Below are 25,159 nucleotides of genomic sequence, written 5' to 3'. Positions count from 1 at the left end.
AAATGGTTCATCCTTCTGGGAGTGCACAAGGAGATTCTCGCTAGCATGAAGAACGGGAAATTGGGGCAGGCGAACCCCATGAGCCAACATGCCCTGTCCACATTCTGGAAAATCCTAGGTTTCATGGTGTTGGAGTAATGCAGTGGGTTGCAGATGGTCAGGTGTCACAGAGTCAGCTGGGCAATGCTCTGGAACTACTCCATATGATGCCAGTAAGGATTATGGGGGAGCATGCCTCCTCTCTCTGAGCAGACTGTCTACAGGGCAAGAAGCTTACATAGCTTCGACCTTCCTGGGTCTGACCTCAGAGCATTCAGCATCCCCTTCCACACGGTGCGCTTCCCACAGTGAGTCCGCCTGGACAGGGCTTCTGGGGAAGCCAGGGGGCCCTGCACCCCAACTCCGCAGTCAGACATGACTCTAAGCCAGCAGGTAAACAGAACATTTATTAGTCGCCAGGAACACAGAGTGGAACAGAACTTGTTGGCACAGAAATTAGTGACTTTCATCCAAGTCCATCTTGGGAAGAGGGGAGCCCAGAGTCAGGGCTCTGGTCCTCCCCCTGTGCCCTAAGCCAGCCAAGACTGACTCACTTCCAGCTGCCTGGACCCTACCCTGCTCATTGCTCCTCCTCCAGCCTTTGTCTCGCTTCCTGGGCCAAGAGTCACCTGGTCGCATCCCCCTCCTGGTTCTCAGGTTATGAAGGGATGGTAATAGCATCCATGCAGGCAGCTGGAACAACCCCCACAAAGTCATACAACTTTACTCCCACCACTTAGCTATTGGTGCAATGCACAGGGAAACTGAGGCACACACAGTATTCATGCAAAACAGTAAGATTCACATAGGCTCAAATACAGCATAACAAGGGAAAATCCCCACTTTGTCATACCGAGTATCTATCATAAGCTATGATTGTCAGGAGGAACAGCTCAGTGCCAGCAAAGGAGAAGTAATACTGGGCAAGGCAGCTGGTGAGAGAGATAGTCCTCTTATCTGCTAAGAAGTTGGACAACATCTTAGGCATTGTGATGGTGGCCTAACAGATCTCCACCAGAGGGAAGTTGCACATTAAGAAGGACATGACGGTGTGGAGGTGGGAGTCCATCAGGATGATGAGGATGATGAGCATGTTACCCATGGGTGAGAGGACGTAAATGATTCAGAACAGCATGAAGAGCAAGACTTGGAACTGCGACAGGCTGGTGAACTTCAGGAAGATGAACTCAGTGACCACTGTCCATTTCTCCCTCTCCATGGGACTGGCTGGATAAATCTTTATTAATAATTCTGTAAATAAAAAGGCATATCAGCTACTCCATAACCAAGTGGCCAATATCATGAGTTATGTCAGGGATGACTTAACTATTAAGAATATCTGGCTAGCTGGCTAGTTAACTAATCAATATTGTTCATTAAAAACCCTTTTAATGAAAAAATGGCTTTTTAATCAAAATGAAATTTCTGTAGGAAATATCTATTTTTTATTAAATTTTCCAGATATTAATGAAAAAATTAAAACCCTGTAACTGGAAAAAAAAATTCTTTCTTTCTTTCTTTCTTTCTTTCTTCTGAAAAAAATATTTTGAGGAAATGAACGCTTTGCTGGTTTCCATCAAAATTTTCCACAATAACTAAACTATTTTCTGACCAGTTCCATAATCTCTCGCTGTCTCTCTCTCTGCATCATTAAAGTTCTAATGTCTTTGGGATCAGTGCTAAGGAGATAGCTTTTGCATTTTTGAGATACTAAGTGTAACGGTACCTCCCATAAGGCTTTATGGAAATATGCGTATGAAAGAATATATATAACATAACTCGAACGTGTTTTATACTACATATGCCATGTAACATGTCTCTGTAAAGGCCATGATCTACTGAATCTATTAATCCTATTTGTATGCATGTATTATTTTTGGATTCGAAGTTATGAATATTGGCTGCATACTTGTTTGATTCTAAGTAGGCTGTAATGAAGCAGTTGATCAGCTTCCTGAGAAAAGACTATTCTCAGTAAGTGCCCAGTCAAGAAACACTTAAGCCAACAATGAACATGGAGACACCAATCCACATCAGAGCTTTCCCAGGAAAGTGGCCTGGCTGGTAAGGAACTTGATCCTGCATGGACATGTGACTTGCCCACATGACTCCAAAACTCCATCCTGGAGCTAGACTTTGCATAGGAGAGAGGAGGGGGTCTCCACTCACAAGAGAAAGTCTATTTAAGCTCATGGGAGATCCCTCCATTTTGTCTTCAACTGGCTAAAGAGAGAGCCGCTCCACCTCAAGGATACCTGAAAGAAACTGGAACAAAGGACAGTGACTGCGAGGGGTGTGAGTGATTGCTGGACCCAGACTAGAAGAAGGTTAGTCTGTAAAAGGGAGCATTCTGGAACTGGTGAGATTATCTGTATTCAGTTTGATAGACATAGATTTGTGAGTTTTATTTTATTTTGCTTTGTGACTTACTTTGTTCTGCTTGGAACCACTTAAATCCTACTCTCTGTATTTAATAAAATCACTTTTTACTTATTAATTATCTCAAAGTATATATTAATACATGGAGGGGCAGACAGCTGTGCATATCTTTCTATCAGTGTTATAGAGGGTGCACAATTTTTGAGTTTACTCTGTATAAGCTTTATACAGGTTAAAACAGATTTATTTGGGTTTAGACCCCACTGAGAGTTGGGCATTGGAATGTTAAAGACAAGAACACTTCTGTAAGCTGCTTTCAGCTAAGCCTACAGCTGTTAGGGGATGTGATTCAGACCTGGGTCTGGGTTTGCAGCAGGCTATCAAGTCTGGCTCAAACCAGGGAGGGCACTGAAGTCCTAAGCTGACGGGGCAAGAAATCGGGCAGAAGTAGTCCTGGCACATCAGGTGGCAGCTCCCAAGGGGGGTTCTGTGGTCTAACTCGTCACACTAAGAATTAAACATTTTATCTCCTAGCCAGTTTTTCCTAATAACATTATTTCTGTGATTGTATCATACTGGATACATCCATGCCGTGCATTCATCTTTGTGTTTTATTGTTCTAAAAGTGGTCTGTGTATTCCATTCTCTGTCTAGGTACTAAGCCCACCACAAGAATTTGAAAGTGCTAAACATTTATAACAGTCATTTAAATGTAAATTACAATGGGTCATATTGTACTATCAGCCTTGAAGTAGAATTCTCCACTGAAGTTGAGTTCTACTGAAATTCTGATAGTGTGGAATTCACCTTGAAGGGTAAGAAGAAACAGTCATAGACAGTATGCAAACTTATGCTCAATAGAGCTCTTCAGAGATCAGATGAGTGACTGAAATAAACTAACTAACGCTTTCGTTTCCATAATCCTGACCATCAAGGAAGCTTAGGGTTCCAGAATTTTAAAATTGAATCCTTTGTTATAGAGCTGATGTTAACATTGCTTGGGAAACTGGAGGTCAGACTAGATGGTCACAATGGCCTTGGGAATCTATGATTCCATGAAAAAGTGATATACAAGTTAGGAGCTATCATACTATTAGTATTATTATTTATTCATTCACTAGTTGCATCCTACCAGACACCCAGAGGGGTGCATGGATCTGTGTTCATGTCACACTCCCTGTCAGTACCTGGGCCAGGGATGCTAATGATCCAACCAGCGGACCAAATTTGGGGATGAATCCTGGCCTCATGCCACCTGAGGCACTTTGCACATATGCTAAGAAGAAGAAACCCAGACTGTAAGTTCTATCAGGCACGGGAGCTGACACCTAACAGCCACTTTTGGAGCATGAGTCCTAGATTTAAGTTTCACTGAAATTCACAAAAGATCCTCTCTGAAACCCCTGAACACTGTAGGCACCTAAACTCACATAGCACCTAACTTTCCGCTGTAAAGACTCCTGATATTTCTACTTCTAGTCACATGCAGTGCTGCCCACTTGACGCCTATCTCCAGCCCAAGCCCCAGAGTGATGAACAAACTGGGGAATGATAGATGTTCCTATACTTAACATGTCTGTGAGCTCCTACGGCATGCTTGAACTCCATACAAAATGACCAGGAGGGAGAGGATTTTCCTGGTGACTTTTAGCCCAGAGGTTAGTGAACTCACCTGCACATGGGAGATGCCTGATTGAAGTCCCACCTCTGCCTGATAGGAAGAAGGGATTTGAAGAGGGATGGGGCGTCTCTCAGATAACATCTATATTGGGTCAGACCAAAGGTCCATCTAGCCCAGTATCCTGTCTTCTGACCAAAGGTGGCTCTAGACATTTTGCCGCCCCAAGCACGTCGGCATGCCACGGGGGGCACTTTGCCAGTCCCGTGGCTTCAGTGGACCTCCCGCAGGCACGCCTGCGGAGGGTCCGCTGGTCTCGCGGCTCCACTGCGGGAGGTCCACCAGAGCCCTGCCTACCACCTTCCCGGCGACCAGCAGAGCGCCCCCTGTGGCATGCCTCCCCAAGCATGCTCTTGGCGTGCTGGGGCCTGGAGCCGCCCCTGCTTCTGACAGTGGCCAATTCCAGGTGCCTCAAAATAACAGATAAGGCCCGAGTGAGAGTTCAACTTACAGTCTCTGGTTTACAAGACCAGTGTGTTAACCTCTGAGCTATGGAGCCAATTTCACAGTTTGATAAGGGATTTGAGAATCCATTTGCTGGATTTGAAAAAAAAAAAGCCTTAGATTTCCAAAAATCAAATTAATCCCTCTTTCTAGGGTACATCTGGAGTCAACAGGATTCCTTCTCTTCTCATTCACCCTGGTATAAATCAGGAGTGACTCCTAGTGCTGGTCAAAATATTTTTACAAATATTTTTCATAAAAAAATAGTTTTATAGATTTTTTTCACAAAAGGTTGTATATTACAGCATTTTAAAGAGAAAAATTAAAACAACATAAAACAAATTTGTTTTGTTTTGTTTTTAACCTTCCAAAAGAAAGTGTTTTCTTTGGGTTTTGAAAACAGAGTAAAATTAGGGATTTGATTTTTGGTTTTCAGAATTTTGTTTTGTTTTTTCACTCTCATCCCCTTTTCCACTGAAAATGTAGGAATATAAAAAAGGAAGACAAAGTGTATGTCAAGAAGAGTTGATTTTTTTTTTAACAATTTCCCTACATTTTTTTCTTCCCTTTTCTTCTTTTTTTCCCTTCTAATACGAAGGAGAGAAAGCACTGAGGGGAAATCTGAAAACAGAAATACGTTTGTTTGTTTCTCAAAACTGAACCAAACAAAAAATGAAAATTGCAATTTGAAATAAAAAATATTCATCTCATACCACGTTTTTTGGCAGGGGTCTAAAATGAGATTTTTTTCCAAACAAATTTTTGAATACAGTTGTTTGTAATATTGAGTGGAAATAAAATAAGATTTTTCAACCAACTTGAATAACTCCATTGGAATCAGTGGAGTTTCACATGTGTAAAATGAGTGTAAGTACAAAGATTACGGTTAGAAGGGATGTTTACAGGGACATTTATGGACCCTCACACTGGGAGCAGTGTGCTGCTGGATGCATAGAAATAGAAGCCTGGAGAGAGATCTGCTTTGTCTTAAGCAATGATCTTGTTAGAGCAATGATCTAATTATCTTCTCCCCATACCACTAGCCCTTTGCTGGAGATGGATTAGAAGTTACCTGGCAGTACACAAATCCTTTCTTGAAGGCTCTCTTTACACTGCAACTGAGGGTATCATTTTGCAGCTCCGGTAGACACCCCAGAATTAGCTTTCATTTAGCTGCTACTTTAAAAATACCAGCACAGAAGTGGTGGCATAAGCTTCAATATGAGCTAGTAACATAGGTGAGTGCACAGGAAGGGTCCTGAAGGTGGCCCTCAGGAGGTTCCTAGTTCAATCCCTGGTATGACACCCAAAATGGCATTTATCACCTAAAGGGGGGATTTGAGCTGCTGTGGTCTTCAGATGCTTGGTAGATAGTCCTCTGCTCAGAGGAAAACATGGAAGCCCCTCATCCATCTACTTTACTTGCCTGTTCCCAGCATGTCCAGTCCACAGAGACTGAGAAAGTATGGTATGTTCCGGCTAGAAGCTAGTGGCTCATCAGCTCAAGGTGTAATGACTCAGGTATTCCTCTGTGGAAGTCTCAAATTCACTCTCTGCTGGTGGGAAAGATGGGGGCTGAATGACAGAGTGCAGGGAGCCTTCACTCTGGTGTTAATTAGTTCCCCTAGAGATGGGGGTAATTAGACAGTCAGGATGGCTGGGATAAGGATCCAATTATCCAATCAGTGCAAGGCTGATAAAAAGGCAGGAAGTCCCAAATAGGAGAAGATAGAGGGGACCAGGGTTAGCTGAGCTCATTTACACAGAGGCCTCGGTTCCCCTCCAGTCACAGGGAGAGGGCCTGTAGATATATTGTTGCATCGGGGTGGTTATGGAAATGGTGGAGGGAACTTGAACTTAAAATCACAGAGTACAGTGAAAGCACAACCAGTGGAGTCTGTGCAGTTTCTGCAGGGAAGAAGGTGAGAGAGAAGCCATACCTCGTGACAGGCTGACCCACCAACAACATGGCTTTGCATGGTCCTGTATGAAGAGATGCTGTGGTGACCTGATCCACTGATGTCCCCTGTGACACTTCACTTGACATTTGTCATAGTAATATTATTAAGATATGATTATGGCATAATTATGATGCATTTTGTACAAGAAGTCATATGAGGTGTCATTGGAAAAGTTATGAGTTGTTGAATATGATTATTCTATTTGTATGCATGTATCATTTTTGTATCTGAAGTTATAAACACTGACTATGTATCTGTACTTCAAATGTAGTTACACCTGGGTAACACCCACTAGACAAGATGCTTTCAGTCTAGAGAGCTGGTTGGGAAGGGCCTATTCAGGGTAATGAGCCATTAGGGAAAACAATAGACCTTAGGAGAAGTTTATCTCCCACCTGGTGAGCCTTCCTGAGAACACTCCAGACAGTCTGTAGGTGTAATGGCTGCTATTACTCTACAAAGACATATGACCAGGCCACATGACTCTGGACTCCATCTTGGGATGTCAGTATTTTCCCACAAACTAGCTTGGGGACCAAGTTTTGAAGAAAAGGTTTCTTGCCATATGCAAAAGCTATATAAGGCAGGGAATGACATCATTGGTTGTTCTTCACTCCCCAGGGCAGGACGATAAGGCTCTGGGGTCCTAGACTGAGAAGCTGATGGTTACCTTGGTTTTATCCTCTCTATTGTTGTCTCACATGCAGTGGCTGGTCAGAGATCCTGCATGTAACCACAGCTGGGTATGTCCCTACCTGTGTGGATGCTGGTGGAAGTGTAAGACTTGGAGCATGTCTTCAGCTTGTCTCATCAGCACAGTTTGAGAGGGAGCCCATGCTGGTGAGTCAGGGGGCTCAGTGGTACCCAAGCTCCAGGTGGCACCCCAGGGGGAACCCATCACATCTCCCTTCCCAGATGACCTGATATACAACATAACTAGGAGACCATACAAATCTACAAGTGGCATAAGCAGATAATATGACAGCGTTCGACAGCACAGCATCCTTCGCTGCTGAATGCCCATGGGGAAGAGTAGCCATATCCCTAAATAGAAAAACAAGACTCTCAAGGAAGTGATCTCACCCCAGAACCTCAAAGAGACACTCCCCAAACATGTGCATGATGCAACAAAGAGATAGTTAATGCTATCTAGAAAATAAAAGGCAGACCGGGAAGATTAATTTGGGAGCAGACTGCCATGGAGAGAACAAAGTCAATGGGGCAACACTGATTTTCTCCCTATGTATAAATCAAATCAAATAATGTCTTTCTCACAACTTTACTTAAGGCTGCAAAATGTAGGAGGCTAAACATTTTAATTAGTTATTGAGTGAAAATAAGTGTGACACATGAGAAACTGCAGGGACCTATGCCAAAGGGAACCTGGGGATTATCTCAGCCATTAAGCTCAGCCATTATTCTGAAACAAACCATGCATCTTTCAGTGTGATAAAGGGAGCCTCTTAATCCCTTAGCCAGGGTCTTTCAGTGCTTTGTGAATGTTAGTTCTACCATCAGTGATCAAGTCAACATAATCAAGTAATTTAAAACTCCCATCTCCAATGATACAAGTAGATCTTGTTTTTAAAATACCTAAACCCCCCCAAATGTTGTCTTCGCTGCCAATAGATAGATAGATAGATATTTTGAGATCGATGTCTCTATTTAAAAACCTACTAGAGTCAAGTCACGGGTAGATATTATCATTGTGTAGCTACTCAAAGTCAACCCCTTACTCCCCCACCTCTACTTCAACCTGGTGTTGACCTCTACTAGCTATGCCAAAGTATGGAGTAAAATGTAAATCAGGAGTAAGTCTCTCAGTATCAATAATATTACACTGGTTTGGGGAATTTTGCCCAAATTGTCCACAGTGCCCAGAGAAGCCTATCTGAAAATAACAAGGAGGCCTGAATTCAAAGCTTCTTCCTTGTGCTTTGCATTCTTCTTCAGCTCCTAGATAGACATGACCTAACCTTGCTGTTTCATGTTCTATCTGGGCACCACACTTGCTTGCTGCAGCTCCAGACTATGAGTCTTTCTGTTCATCTGTCAGCCTCCAGTATGCTGACCATTGCCCCCTCCCTCTCTGTTGGGGGCACCTTATAACACATCAATGTCTTTTGACCTTCTCAGCCATGGTCAAACAGCCCTGTCCCAGGATAGAGTGGGTGGGCATAAACCTGGTAACTGAGTTTGAGGAGACGTTCTCTATCTGTGCCATTGTTGTACCCTTCCTTAGCACCCCTGCCCCCTCTCTTACAGCCTCCTTCCATTGAACTTCATGCATCAGATGGATAACGCCAAACTGACAAGGAAACACAGTCAAACGTATTATTAATAAGAAACAATACAGACATTTTCCTGATTTGTCACATAGGAGAAGCCTAATGGCAGGCTGCAATGTAAGAAATTAATATAAGTTTCTAAAGTATATCCCAGTGAATAAAAAGCACAGATGCCAAATGAGAGGGTAGAACAAAGATACAGCACACACATGTATGCTTCTTTGTGCAAGGACTGTCTTTTTGTTCTGCGTTTGTACATCAGCTTGCATCATGGGATGCTGCCCCAAGACTGAGGCTCTGAGAAACAATCACAATACATGTCCAGAATGAAAGTTGCATCTTAGGAAGTGACACAGTATGGAAAGCTCTAAGAACTACCCAGCTGAATTGTCATTGTAAATGATTACCATCCATGCTGAAATGTCCAGTTCCTTATCATAGACTTTAAGGTCAGAAGAGACCATTATGTTCATCTAGTCTGACCTCCTGCACAATGCACCCACCCACCCACTCCTGTAACAAACCCCTAACCTATGTCTGAGTTATTGAAATCCTCAAATCGTGGTTTGAAGACCTCAAGGTGCAGAGAATCCTCCAGCAAGTGACCCATGCCCCACACTGCAGAGGAAGGCGAAAAATCTCCAGGGCTTCTGCTAATCTGCCTTGGAAGAAAATTCCTTCCCGACCCCAAATATGGCGATCAATTAAACCCTGATCATGTGGGCAAGACTCACCAGCCAGCACCCAGGAAAGAATTCTCTGTAGTAACTCAGATCCCACCCCTTCTAACATCCCATCACAGACCATTGATTATTTACCTGATAATAATCAAAGATCAATTAATTGTCAAAATTAGGCTATCCCATCATACCATCCCCTCTGTAAAATTATCAAGCTTAGTCTTGAAGTCAGATATGTCTTGTGCCCCCACTACTCCCCTTAGAAGGTTGTTCCAGAATTTCATTCTCTAATGGTTAGAAGCCTTCATCTAATTTCAAGTCTAAACGTCCTAGTGTCCAGTTTATATCCGTTTGTTCTTGCGTTTGCATTGGTACTAAGCTTATGATAGCACATGCATACATGTTATCACATTCACCCTTCTCAGGATGTCAATTAATTTAATTTATTTTTTTCCCATTCTCATAGCTCATCATTTTATGAATAACAGTCAATGGAAAGTCGAAACAATGTGACCGAGTTTATTCTATTGGGACTTTCCAATGACCCACTGCTCAAGATTTTCCTCTTCCTGGTATTTTTAGTTATTTACTTATTTACCCTGCTGTAGAATGTGGTGATCATGCTGGCAATAAGGACTGATTCTCTGCTTAACACACCCATGTACTTCTTCCTCTTCCATCTCTCCTTCCTTGATGTCTTCTATTCCTCTGTCACTGTCCCCAAAATGCTGGAGCACTTCCATTCAAAGCAAAAAACTATTTGTGTCTATGGCTGCTTTGCACAGGTTTTCCTTATTATACTGTCAGGTGGTACTGAAGGATTCATGCTTTCAGCGATAGCTTATGAGAGGCACGCGGCCATATGTGACCCACTGCACTACATGAACATCATGAACAAACGAGTCTGCAGTCACCTGGTGGCTGGTGCATGGACAATGAGTTTTTTGTTTGCACTAGTCAACACTCTTTTTCTATTCAGCATAAACTTTTGCAGACCCAATGAAGTCAATCATTTCAGCTGTGAGCTTCCTTCACTGTTAGCTGTGTCCTGCTCCAAGACCTTCACCAATGAAATGGTTCTCCTTACATCCATTGTGATATTTGGATTGAGCTCTTTCATCCCCATTTTTGTCTCTTACATTCACATCATCTCCAACATCCTGAGGATAGTCTCCATGGAAGGCAGGCATAAAGCCTTCTCCACCTGCAGCTCCCACCTCACCATGGTGAGGTTATTGCACCTGACGTCTCTCTTCCATATATGAAACCCAGGGCAGTATCCCCCATGGTTCTCAATGAACTCTTCTCCATCCAAGACAGTACCTTAAGTCCCATGTTAAACTCTATCATTTACAGCCTGAAGAACAAAGAAGTGAAATGGCTCTGGAGAAAACATGCTCAAGTCATGTTAGTAATATTCCCTAATTAGTTAATAAAGATGCACAGAAGAACTGAGTGTTCAATAGCCTGAGTTCATACAATGAACTGAGAATGCGTACTCATGTTGTTATATTTAGTAGTACTTAATTTTTTTCTTTAATGATATCTGTGACAGAGATGACAATTTCCTGAAATATGTTTGGGAGATCTTACTGTAGTAAGTTCCTGCATCGTTGTGGACCAGGCACTGTCTGTAATTTCATGTGAGAGGGTGACATCAGCCCTGGAGGAACTAAGAATGGTGTCGGGTGGTGATTAGGCAAATTCACTCAGATTGTAACAACTCTAGAGAGGTATCCCACCAGGAAAGACTCAGAGCCTTCCTTCTGATCCAGCAAAGAGACAGGACCTTCAGTGTTGGGGGCCCTTAATCCTTCCTGACAGGGGGTGAAAGGACTTTGGCCTACTGAGGCTCCATATGATGGATGGGTGACCTCTGGTAAGTTTTTAGCATGCATACAGGAAATTGGATTTTTGTATGTGTTTTCTCAGTAAAGCTTTCACCTGAAGAAGAAACAAGAGTACTTGTGGCACCTTAGAGACTAACAAATTTATTTGAGCATAAGCTTTCACGGGCTAAAAGCCACTTCATCGAATGGATGTCAGCCACACTATCAGAGGCTCGCTCACTTACACATCTACCAATGTGATATATGCCATCATGTGCCAGCAATGCTCCTCTGCCATGTACATTGGCCACACTGGACAGTCTCTATGTAAAAGAATAAATGGACACAAATCAGACATCAAGAATTATAACATTCAAAAACCAGTTGGAGAATACTTCAATCTCTCTGGTCACTCAGTTAAAGACCTAAAAGTCGCAATATTACTACAACAAAAAAATTAAGGAAATTCGTTAGGGAAGTGGATTAGACTGAAAAACTTGTGAATCTAAAGGTGGAGGAGACCTGGAATTACTTCAAGTCAAAGTTGCAGAAACTATCAGAAGCCTGCATCCCAAGAAAGGGAAAGAAATTCATAGGAGGATTGTAGACCAAGCTGGATGAGCAAGCATCTCAGAGAGGTGATTAAGGAAAAGCAGAAAGCCTACAAAGAGTGGAAGATGGGAATGATCAGTAAGGAAGGCTACCTTATTGAGGTCAGATAATGTAGGGATAAAGTGAGAAAGGCCAAAAGCCATGTAGAGTTGGACCTTGAAATGGGAATTAAAACCAATAGTAAAAGGTTCTATTGCCATATAAATAAGAAGAAAACAAAGAAAGAAGAAGTAGGACCACTGAACACTGAGGACGGAATGGAGGTTAAGGATAATCTAGGTATGGCCTAATATCTAAACAAATACTTTGCCTCAGTCTTTAATGAGGCTAATGAGGAGCTTAGGGGTAATGGTAGGATGTCAAATGGGAATGAGGATATGGAGGTAGATATTACCACATCCAAGGTAGAAGCCAAACTTGAACAGTTTAATGGATTAAATCGGGAGGCCCAGATAATCTTCATCCTAGAATATTAAAGGAACTGGCACATGAAATTGCAAGCCCATTAGCAAGAATTTTTAATGAATCTGTAAACTCAGGGGTTGTATTGTGTGAACTGGAGAATTATTAACATAGTTCCAAGTTAAAGAAAGGAAAAAAGGGTGATCTGGGCAACTACAGGCCTGTTAGTTTGATGTCTGTAGTATGCAAGGTCTTGGAAAAATTTTTGAAGGAGAAAGTAGTTAAGGACATTGAGGTCAGTGGTAACTGGGACACATTACAACATGGTTTTACAAAAGGTAGATCTTGCCAAACCAACCTGATCTCCTTCTTTGAAACACAGTGGATCTAATTTACCTTGATTTAAGTAAGGCATTTGATATGGTTCCATATGGGGAATTAATAGCTGAATTTGAAAAGATGGGGATCAATATGAAAATTGAAAGGTGGATAAGGAACTTGTTAAAAGGGAGACTGCAACAGGTCGTACTGAAAGGTGAACTGTCATGCTGGAGAGAGGTTACTAGTGGAGTTCCTCAGGGATTGGTTTTGAGACAATCTTATTTAATCTTTTATTACTGACCTGACAAAAAAGTGGGAATGTGCTAATAAAGTTTGGCTGACACAAAGCTGGGAGGTATTGCTACAGAAAAGGAGCGGGTATCAATAGGAAGATTTGGTGACCTTGTGAACTGGAGTAATAGTAATAGGATGAATTTAATAGTAAAGTGCAAGGTGTGCATTTAGGGATTAATAACAAGAATTTATTGTTATAAACTGGGAGAACATTAGTTGGAATAAGAGAGGAGGAGAAGGACCTCGGGTATTGGTTGATCACAGGAGACTATGAGCCACCAATGTGATATGGTGTGAAAAAGCTAATACGGTCTTGAGATGCATTAGGCAAGGTGTTTCAGTAGAGATAAGCAAGTTAGGACCTATATCAAGGATTGGTGAGACTCATCTGAATACTGTGTGCAGTTGTCTCCATGTTTAATAAGGATAATTCAAACTGGAAAGGTACAGAGAAGGGCTACTAGGATGATCCAGGATTGGAAAACTGTCTTATGAAAGGAACTGAAAGAGCTTGCTTGTTTAGCATACCAAAAGAATGCTGAGGGAGAATGATTGCTCGCTATAAATATCAGAAATGAAATACAGGGAGGGAGAGGAATATTTTAAGCTCAGTCATATGGCACAAGACAAATGGATATAAACTGGCATCAGGAAGTTGAGTCTTGAATTAAGAGGAAAGTTCTAACCATGATGAGTTAATTCTGGAACAGCTGTCCAAGGGGAGTATGGGCAAAGACATACGATTCAAAACAAGCTTGATAAGTTTATGGGGATGGTATCAGGTGCAGCTTTAGGAACTGCGGGCCATTTGAATACTCAGCAGTGGTCCAGGTCTGTCGGACTGAGACCCCGCACCGCAAAGTGCCACTGAAGCCCGGCTGTCACACTGGTGAGTAAAAAATTAAAAGCACCGTAAGGCACGGGCCTTTTAGCGTGGGCCTCTTAGGCATAGGGTCTGATCGGGAATCGGGGGAATTGCTCTAAAGTCGCCGGGATGTGTATAATTCGTTAATTTTGTGCAATTGGCTTGTGATGGGATATTAGATGGGGGATCTGAGTTACTACAGAGAATTTTTTTCCTGGTGTCTTGGTGGTCTTCCACATGCTCAGGGTTTAACTGATCTCATATTTGGGAGTGGAGGAATCCTCAGGGATTGATATGGCCTGGGGTTTTTTGCCTCCTCTGCCAGCATAGGCACGGGTCATTGCTGGAAGATTCTCTGCATCTTGAAGTTTTAAACCATAATTTGAGGATGTCAATGGCTCAGAACCAGGTTTGATACGAGTTGAGTGGGTGAGATTCTGTGGCTGTGTGTGCAGGAGATCAGCTAGATATCCACGGTCCTTCTATCTTAATCTATGATCTATATTATGTATATATTTCTATACAGGAATAGCTAGAGACTAACAAGAGTGGGGTCCATTTGTAGTACTTCTTAAGTACAGGCTAGATTTTAAAGATATTTATGCCTAAGAAGAGATAGGGTTTAGTGAGATTTTCACCCATGCCCAGGTGCCTTGATTTCAGTGGAAGTGTGTCTTGGCAACTTTTGAAAACTCACTAGGTGACTGTCTACATTTAGGCATAAATTCTTGAAGTTGGGCACATAGTGGACTTGATGTGCTTCTAAGCAAGGCTATGTTTCAACTGGCTATTATGGGCTGTATTATGCAGGAGGTCAGACTAGAGGATGAAGATGGCCCACTCTGGCACAGAGATTTGAAGTATTTGCAGCAAAGTCAAACAGAAGGTCACTATCAGAGCTAAGAATAGAACCCAACTGTCTTGACTTCTGGGCCAGTTCTAAGTCTATTTCATCATTACTGATAGACCATAAGAGCTCTTGTTTGGTTTCCTCTTTTCCATATTAGGTTCATCCCTCCGATTCTCCTCTTACCTGCTCAATTACCTTGCCTGCCAAGAGAAAAACAGAGAGGCAGGGTAGTTGTAGGTATGGCCATCAGCACTAATTGATCCATTAGTGAGTACCAGGTGATTTCGAAGGACTTTGAAGGAGGCATACATAACCTGGGTCATCATTTGCCCCCAAGTTTTCCTCACTGACTTTCACCAATTATAACAAGAGGAATCTAGTTCAGGTTCTGATTCAACAGCAGATTGTGCTTGGACAGAAACCTGAGCCCCCGTTGTGTCTTAGAAAAATCTATTTGTTGTGGGCAGGTCTATAGTGAAGATAAAATTGAGGGGGCTAGGGGAAATAGGAGTTAATTCTGAGATATTCCCTCATATAAAACACACATGGACCACACAAATTAACAGAGCAGGCCCAAGTGAGATTTGAACTCACAACCTCTGGTGTACAAGACCTGAGCTATGGAGCCACTATGTGCACGGTAGTGGTAAATAATCTATTGACTTAAAAAGGCCAAGATTATTCCATAGATGTCTGCATTTGTTCTGCTATATTATTTCACCCGTCATCATAACCTGCTGATTCTGAATCCGTCCCAGCAATCTGTGAAAAGTACAAGTTGTACACGTTGTACAAAGTGGAATTGAGTTTAACCTTATTGAATTAAATTTAAGTATTTTCAGACTTCACTGTATTAAAAATGCAAAGGTTTATGTGCTGTTGTGGGATTGTCTATAACTTCTCAAGGAAATGTGACTCATGTAAATCTTTGAAGGTGTTATGAGCTTCAAAGGAATCCTTGAAATCATGTGCTAGACAACCATAATAATGTGTGATGCTAGGAAATACCTGGGAGGAGGGGAAGGCAAATTCCTTCCCCTGAAACCATCCTTTTAAAGCTGCAGCCTAAGGAGAAACCCATTGTCTGATAATCACCTGTCACATGAGGACCAGACCAGAGACCCAAACGGAATAAAACTGACTCTCAGATTCATGGGTGTCCTTGTTCTGGGAAAACAGCTGTCATGAACTTGTAACCACTGGGGAAAAAACAAACAAACAAACAAAAAACTCCAACTCTCTGTGAGTACTGAAAGATTGATCACCGGCCAGGTCCCTTATTGAAGTTGGGATCATCTCTGGTAGACTTATTAGCATGAATGTGTGATGTTCTATAGCTTGGGGGAGTGTCCTGGAAACCCCATATTCCTCATTTTTGTATAATTGTGATCTTACATACAAAGCAGCCTTGTAAGGTATCAGGGGAAAGACTATGATCTGCTGAAAGTCATTTCTCTGTCCATATACGTATATCAATGATGCATATGAAGTTATGAGAATTGTGTTGTATGGTGGTCACTAAAACATGCTTTAACTTGGGATATCAGCCATATATTAGCTCCCCAGAGGCAACAGCAAGGAAAGTAACCAACACTTGGGTGGAGTATCAATCAACCCATCCACAACCATTGTCCAGCAAGGGAGCTATGACACAATGACTCACCTGCATGAGGCCATACCAGGGGAATTTCTTAACCTTCCCTGGAGACTCAGCAATGCCCCCCAAACATGCCTGGACTTGTGTTTTCCAAGCACATGGACTGAGGGTATAAAACCAAACACAGGGGGCCAAAGTTGGGCCTTTCTCCTTCAGCCACCTGTGCTGCAAGCAACAAGGACACTCTGAAGACTTCAGCTGAGGGGACTGGCCCAGATTTCAAGGGTGAAATATGTATACTATGGATTGTAATATCCAGTGGAGTGAGAAAAAAAGTTTAATGTACATGTTGCCCAGTCTAACGGGATTAAGAGTTTAGACTGCATGGCTATATTTTATTTTATTTTATTTTGGTAACTATCTCTGACTTTTTGCCTATCACTTAATATCACTTAAAATCTATCTTTTGTAGTCAATAAACTTCTTTTACTGTTTATCTTTACCAGTGAGTTTGCCTGAAGTGAATGGCAAACGTGTTCAGTTTTGCCAAGGTTGGTGTATACCCACTATAATAATAATAATAATAACAATAATAATAATAATTGGAGATATACCTATCTCCTAGAACTGGAAGGTACCTTGAAAGGTCATTGAGTCCAGCCCCCTGCCTTTACTAGCAGGACCAAGTACAGGTCTGTCGCAACTTACGCACATTTAACATGCATGATTTCAGCTTTACGCTGTATGGCCGGAGTCTGGGGGCGTGGCCTCAAGCGGAAGAGGCGTGGCCTCAATATTTAAAGGTCCTGGGGCACCACCTGTGGCTGGGAGTCCCAGGGCCTTTAAATCACCCAAGGGGCTCCCAGTTGCAGACATGGCTGGTAGCTTCTGGGGTGAACTAAAGGGCCCGAGGCTCCAGCCACCATGCAGCTCTGGGCCCTTTAAATGCCAGCACCAGCCCGGCTGCCAAAGCTGCGGGCGGGATTTAAAGGGCTCCTCCGGGCTCCCCACTGTGGCAGAAAGCCCGGTGGAGCCCTTTCAATCCTGCCTGAAGCTCCGGCGGACGGACCAGGGCTAGCATTTAAAGGGCTCCACTGGGCTCCCCGCCGTGGCGGGAACCCCGGTGGAGCCCTTTAAATCTCGGCCACAGCTGCCACTTTCTCTTTGTGATTCACGAGTGGCTCTGGGAGAATTCATGCAATCTAGCTGGCTGTGGGATCTCCACATGCGGTTGTGCTTAGTGATAACAGCACCTGGAGGAGTTGGCTGCTGGTCACTAGCAAGGCACTGTGAAAGTCAGCCAGGTTGGAAAGAGTCAAAGGGGCACAGTGATCCCACGGTCCCAGGTTGCACCCCGGGGATCCCGTCACAGCATGTAAATTCTGTTATTGTTTTAAGATGTTTTCTCTGTAATACTTTCACCTTAATACTAACTGTGCTTGCTTACAGAGGGTTCTGTGCTGACTGAACTGTGGGCAATTAATCTGTGTATGGCCTCAGAGGAGAAGAGGTAGTTCTCCAAAGCAGGCCTATTGAGGCAGTCCATATTGCTGGGGAATTCACAACTAGGCAGGGTGACCTGGAATAATCCTGGTCAGGAGAGAGAGAGAGACATGTGTCTCCATCCCAGAGAGGTGAAGCTGGGAAGCCGGGAACCTAGAGTGGGTGACCTTGTTGTACCATAGTGAGGGAATATAGATGCAGTTGCCCTCGACTGATAGACTACACAAAGTTACTCAAATGTTACATTGTTTGCAGAATCAGGCCCTAAGAAAGCAAACACAATTAATTCAGAGGGTTTAGAAGAGGGAGACAGCCAAATATACAGAATCGTTCAACTATAAATATCCAGTTATTTCCACCGGGTCTTGTTCTAAAATGGTGATCAGGACATGAAAGTGGATGAGGACAGACACTGGGATAGATAGATGCATTTTAAACACCAGGCTACAATTTTATTAAAATTTAACATTGGAGAATATCTATCTATCTGTCTATCTGTCTATCTATCGATTTCAGTCTCTCTGCAGTGGCTTACGACTGATATATGTATATACTTCTCTCTCCTGAGTAAGAGATAGCTCAATGGTGTAAGTGTTGGCCTGTTAAATGCAGGGTTTTGAGCCCAATCCTTAAGAGGGCCACTTAAGAATCGGGGGCAAAATCAGTGCTTGGTCCTGCTAGTGATGGCAGGGGGCTGGACCTGATGACCTTCCAGTTCTATGAGATACATATGTCTCCATATGCTTTTTCACATCTTACATTAGATGGAGATGATGAACAGAGCTGCCTGTATTCAGATGGTCATTGGTGCTTGGGTCACTGGGCTTCTGAAGGCTCTGGTGAATGTCCTCTTCTTGAATTGCTTAGACTTCTTTGGCCAAACAGAATCAGTTAGAGAAGCTGCAAGATCCCTCCCTACCATATCTGTATTCCACAGAACCCTTCCCCATTGATACAGTGTCCTCATCTCTAGCGTTATCATAGGAATGAGCTTGTTTCTGATCATCCTCATCTGTTATGTCTACATCATCTCATTCATCCTGAAAATCCAGGCAACATAGGGAAGATGCAAATCCTTCCCAACTTGTGGATCACTTCTCACTGTGGTCACTTCATTCTTTTTATCTGCTTTACTGGGAGTGTTTTGGCTGGCTAGCTCCAGTACCAAAAGGGGAAAGGTTCATGGGAAATCAGGACCCTGAGACTGACAGTCCCCAGGAACAATGGAGAGAGGCCAATGCTCCAGCTCAGCCTGATTGACAGGGTGGGCAGGCTAATCAGGGAGTCGGGAGGACAGAGGGTTTCCCATCCTCTGTGTGACCTGGAAGTGCCTGGGTCAACAGAGTGGGGCCAAGTTAAGGAGAGAGCAGAGGCTGGAGCTGAGCTGGGGAACAGAGTTGTGCCAGCCAGAGGGGCCAGAAAAGCAGCCCAGGAAGCAGATCAGAGCAGGGAGCAGAGCTGCAGCCACAGAGCCAGGTGTGGTGAGCAACTAGGGGCAGCCAAGAGGGGACCTTGGGCAAAGGGCCCAGCACAGAAAGACACCCCCAGCCAAGGGTCCTTGCAGACCAGATTGGGAGGGGGATCTTTACCCAACAGGCTGCTAATGCTGGGAAGAAGGTCCCCACCACCTAGAGCCTGGAGGTGAGTGGCCACCGTCAGAGCAAATGTCCAACCCGTGGTGTCCCTGTAGCACAGCCAGGGCCTGAGAAGGAGACCTGGGACCTAAAAGGAACAGACTGTGAAGTGCCCTGATGTCCAGAGACACTGTTTGTGATGTTCCCTGCCACAGAGCAGGGTGATGTGTTTTCTTTTAATTTTTCCCATTTGTCCTTATTCATTTTTAAAAATTGTGAATTAAACAACTTATATTTGCTTTAAATTGTATGAAATGATCAGTGGGTCAGGAAGGTGCCCAGTGCAGAGAGAGTACCCTGGAGTGGGACACCCTGGCTCCTGTTCTGGGTGACCACAGCAGGGGTGGGGGTCGAGCCTCCCAGGAATCTTGGGCCCAGCCGTGTTGAGATTACGAGGAGACAGGAGAGTGGCAGGGGAGTCCTCAAGGGCAGGGAGGCCTCTGGGTAAAGGAAGTGGGAGCGAGGACTCAGATCCTTTCACCAGCCCACTTCACGGGGGTAGCGCAGAAGCCAGGAAAGTTCCCCACTGCAGCAGGACTATTCCCCCGCTTACATGTAGGTACTTGAGTCTGGCCTTATTGTCTCTGGTGCATCCAGATGAGGGTATGAAATCTTTGCTGGTGAACTTTGCAGATGACATAAAGATAAGGGGTGTGGTAAATAATGAAGAGGAGAGGAGAGAGATCTGAATCACCTGGTTAAATGGTCACAGTCCTACAAAATGTGTTTTAACATGCAAATGCAACATAACCCATCTGGGAGCCAAGAATGCAGGCTGTTACCTACAGGATGAGAGTCTGTCTTTGAAAGAAGTGAATCAGAGACAGACTTAAGGGTCAACCTAGATGATCAGCTCAAATAATTCACTGGTTAGTTAGGGCAAATAAAAAATAAAATAAAATACTTAGGTTCCATTCCCAAAAGGGCAGCTGTGGTAGAGGTAGAGTGCCTTCCTTATAAGCTTGCTCATTATTAGGACAGTTCCTTGGTATCATTAGTGGCAATACAGCCATTCGCATAGCACCAGGACGAATGAATATGCAAATGACTGTAGCCTGAGATGGGGAATGAAAGGCGAATGCAGTGCCAATGACTATTTATACAACAGGGAACACCTCTGACAAGTGAAACTCAGTTTACTCCCCTACCCGACTAGCTTAGCAGGGAAGGTTCTCTTTTGCAATATGCAAACACACGGTGCTAGTCCTTGCTCTTTAGGAGGCACAGGCTATAAGTCCCGAGGAGAGAGGGGGCTACACGTCCGATTTGGCTCTCATTTGCTTCTTGTCCCGCCTCCCGACCAATGAGGGAGACATATCAAAACGAGCAAAAGCTCCAGAGCCCGTGAGGCCTCGCTCCCTCCCCGCCCCGAATCCTCCCCTTCTTCCCCCATTGGCTCCAAATCCCCGCCCCCTCCACTGCCCCCAAAATCCCGCCTCTGCCAAGCACACCAGGCCCAGGAGACGCAGAGAACAGGGCAGGTGAAGGGTGAGTCCGACTGACCCTGAGCAGGCAGGACTCGGGCGGGCATGGAGGGAGAGTAGGGGGCGGCCGCGGGGCAGCCGGCGGCTGTCTCACCTGGGCAGCGGGACTCGGGAGCAGCCGCTGCTGCAGCTCCCACTGTGGCGGGGGAGGAAGTGGCCAAGCACGTGGCGCTCGCGGCTGCGGCTTTGGCGCCTACGAACCCCCCGAGCCCGGGCCTTTTGCGGGGAACCCAGCACGCTGCGCCCAGCCCTAGACCGCGTCTGGACTGGCTGCCCAGCTGGTGCAATCCGCGGCGGAGGCATCGGCAGCCCAGCCCCGTTCGTTCCCTGCGGGACCCGAGCGGATGGGGGGCCTGGGCCTGCTGCCCCACTCCGGGGCCGCCCGCGGATTGCACCAGCTGGGCAGCCAGCCAGACGCGGCTGGCGCAGTTGCCCGCAGCAGCGCCCGGGCTCGGCGGGGGCGGTTCATGGGCGCCAGCGCCGCAGCCGCCGAGCTTGGCCAGCGGCCGCTTCCTCCCCGCGGCAGTGGGAGCTGCAGCAGCGGCTGCTCCCGAGTCCTGCTGCAGGTGGAGAGACAACTGGCCCTGGCCCGCAGGCCGCCCTATTCCCTCCATGTACCGCGCGAGTCCGGCCGCGGTCCCCTGAGTCTCCCCGGCCTCCCTCCAGCGAGGAGGACGAGGAATCGGGAGGGATTTTTTTTTTTTTTTTTGCTCTGCGCCATTTTTCCCTCTGTCCCCCCCCTGTCATATTTGACCTGGGTGATCTGGTCACCCTAGGGGGCCTATGACCATAGGATGGGGGGTTACTGAAGCATGCACAGCAGCGCTGTAAGGTGGGGGCTCTGCTGGAGTGCCCTCAGAGCAAGAAGTACTGCCAGCAGCGGCCTGATTCGTGCCCGTTGCAGCCCACTGAGTGGCTGGTACTAGTATTAAACCAGGAACCCATGACTGGGGGTCTACTGGCGTTTGCTTATCTGGGAGATTTGCCTCTGGCTTTCTGACTACTATAATTGCTGTCTATAACCTGATCTCTTACCGACAACAGACACGGCTATTTACCTGCCACAACCCATGGCCGTGGCATTCTGACCTGGCTTGCTTACACCTGCTACTCATATTGCCTGGCAGGTGCACGCAGGCTGCATGTTCCAGCCCTGAACACAGAGGGGTGGATTAAACCTGGGCCTTCCAACATCCCAGGGGAATGTCCTAACCCTGCATGCATCTGAATAAGTGGTTACCCGTGAAAGCATATGCCCAAATATATCTGTTAGTCTTAAGATCCACCGACTCCTTGTTTTGTGGATAATGACATACTCACCTACCCTGGGACTAAAGGTCTCAAGGAGAGCACTGCTGTTTGCTGAAATGTGCCTAAATCCCCTAACCCCTGCAAAATTGTCCAAAACTATTTGGCAAATTTTTGTAAAATTTGTGACTAGTTTGGGATGAATAACATTGCCTTTCCCCTAAAATAATCTATTTAGTCAACAAATTTTGCCCAGATAGGGGTACCTGGGTGAGACTTCATGGCCTGTATTATACACCAGGAAATCAGCCTAGCTAATCTGGTTGTCCCTTCTGGCCCTAAACACTACAAAACCTATGAAATCATGACATTTCCCATCACTCCTGATATGATTAAATAACTTTGTTAAACTAATGAGTGTAATGTTTACTTTGCAAGGCCGGTGGTTCCCTCCCACCCTTTGTCTGTCTTGTCTATTTTCATTATAAGTAGACTTGAGAGAATTTGATTTATTTTCTAACACTTCAGCAGATAATACTGAAGCTTATTTTTAATCCTTTCTTTCCATTTCTTTTTTATTCTCATAGTTGCAGGAAACAATATGGGAGGTCAGACATTGGGAGAGGGGTGAGACAATAATTATTTAATGACAGTAGACATTGACATTCAAAAAGTTAAAGCTCTATAAACATACAAACACAAATGATCAAAATCCCATGTCAAAACATAGAGTAAATAGCCTGAAATCAAACTCTGTTCTCAGGCAGCATTTTTCTTATTTTGATTCTCTGTAAATTTTGATGATTAATGATGGAAATATTTGTTGTCGGTTCATGTGTGTTCAGTGAAATCAGCACTACCAATAAAATTTGAATTCTTTTGAGCCTAATCATAAACTCTTTGGGGCATGGATTATTTCTCACTGTGTTTCTACAGCACCCTGCACAACGGAGGTTTGGTCTTGACTGGTGCATCTGGATGCCATAGTAATGCAAAACGATATAAACATCCCCGTTAATTTTCATTGCAAGGTACCATCAAGTCTGAATGAGTTGTATTCTAATTTTTCTCTAGTAAAACTTTAACCAGGACCCCTGGGTTTCATTCCTGGCTCTTCTACTGACAAGCTGTGTGACCATAGGCAGCTCACTTCCTTGCTCTGTGCCTCAGTTTCCCTCCCCCTCCACTTTGTCTGCCCTCTCTGCTTAGACTGCAAGCTATTGAGTGGAGGGACTGTTTCTTGTAGTAGGTTACAGTACAAGGGTACCCTGATCTCAGTTAGGGCCTCTGGGTGTTATACTAATGTATGGGCTGGAGTTGGCTTAGACTACCTTGAAAACCACTCACTAGATGACAATCAATAGTAGAAGGTGGTGATAATACTAGTAATGTGATGGTCCATGTGTTGTATGTTGTTCATGTTCATCATTGTCATTTCACAGAGGAGCCGCCTGGTTCTGAATATGTTTTTATAAGATCTGCTCTCGTCCAACCACAGCTGTTTGCATTAGAAGCAGGAATTGAGTGAGGCACGTCCCATGGCCTGTGTGAAACGGGAGAGTAGGCTAGAAGATCACAGTGGTCCTGTCTGGCCTTAACATCCATGAATTATTGTCTCCTTCCATCCATTCCCTACAATGCTGCTTCCTTCTCATTTCTTACTCTTTGCTGCCCTTTAGTGATCACACAAAGCTAACAGCATTTCTTTGATATGAGCCCTATTATCAGTCTCTTGCTTTTCCTTTGATAGACAGCATGATCATGATCCAGATCAGTGCTTCCTCTTTGTCAGCGAAAATGGCGTATGGCCCATCTGCAACTGCTATTAGCAAACCACTCCAATGGCTGGACATGGGGCACTCGATGGGAAGGGCTCAGAGTTACTACAGAGATTCTATACCAGGGGTCTGGCTGGTGGGTCTTTCCCACATGCTCTAACTGATCCTCATATTTGGGGTCGGGAAGAAATTTTCCCCCAGGTCAGATTGGCCGAGATCCTGGGGGCTTATTGCCTTTCTTTGCAGCGTGGGGCATGGGTCACTTGCTGGTTTGAACTAGAACAATGTTGGATTCTTTGTAACTTGAAGTCTTTAAATGAAGAATTGAGGACTTCAGTAACTCAGCCAGAGACTAGAGTCTATTACAGGAATGGGTGGGTGAGGTTCTGGGGCCTGAAACATGCAGGAGGTCAGACTAGATGATCATGATGGTCCCTTCTGACCTAAAAGTCTGAGTGTAAAATTGCTAAACCAAAACCGCCCCTTAGCTGAGTTGGGACACTTGAAATCTGGATGGGTTCACAGTGCCACAGGCACCCGCAAAAATGTACTTCTGTATTGTTACTTCATCAGCAAATAACGCAGGTAGGCCCCAGTCCTGGTAACACCGAGACAAATGGGAGCTTGGTCTTTGATCTCAGTGGGGTTGGGGCCCATTGTTTGGGATTACGTCTGTCTAGGTAGCCAAATGCTTTCCAGCATAGTAGAGTCTAGGCACACCACAACCAATGATAAATGTAACCTCCCATTATTCATGTGAAATTGGGAGAGGGGATTATCTCCATGTTAAATGAAGGGAAAGTGAGGCACTGAAAGGTGGATTTGCAGCATCTGAGGATCCAGCCTTCTATATTTTCTAGTATTTACATAGGCCTCATCCGTGTAGTGTCTGAGTATCTCACACTCATGAACAGACTTTAATGTCATAACACCTTGTGAGGGTGAGAAGTGCAATTACCTCTATTTTACAGATAGGGAAACACAGGCATGGAGACTATGAAGTGATTTATGACAATTGATTCACACAAGGAGCTATGGCCCATTGAAACCAGCTGAGGTCTGGCCTCATTCAATCAAATGGAGCTATGGCCAGTCTCTACCAGCTGAAGGTCTGGGGTCCACAGGATTTAAAGTTAGGATTTTTTTTTTCTAGCCTGCTTGTGGGATTTGGAGACACAATTCCCATTAATTTTGGTTTGGAAACTTTACCCTCAGTCACCATCTCAGTGCCCCATGTAGGACCAGCAGTAAAGCCAGGAAGTAAGCTGAGACA

General features: G+C 44.5%; 1 pseudogene; it reads left to right on the top strand.

Annotated features, from left to right (window-relative positions):
* The first annotated feature begins 9,960 nt into the window (after positions 1-9,960).
* LOC116832168 (olfactory receptor 8S1-like) lies at positions 9,961-10,898 on the top strand (annotated as a pseudogene).
* Positions 10,899-25,159: the final 14,261 nt, after the last annotated feature.

Source organism: Chelonoidis abingdonii, unplaced genomic scaffold, assembly GCF_003597395.2.
Source record: "Chelonoidis abingdonii isolate Lonesome George unplaced genomic scaffold, CheloAbing_2.0 scaffold0617, whole genome shotgun sequence".
In the NCBI taxonomy this organism is placed as follows: domain Eukaryota; kingdom Metazoa; phylum Chordata; order Testudines; family Testudinidae; genus Chelonoidis; species Chelonoidis abingdonii.
Note: the sequence above shows the minus strand (reverse complement) of the source record. Positions and strands in the feature narration are given on the sequence as shown.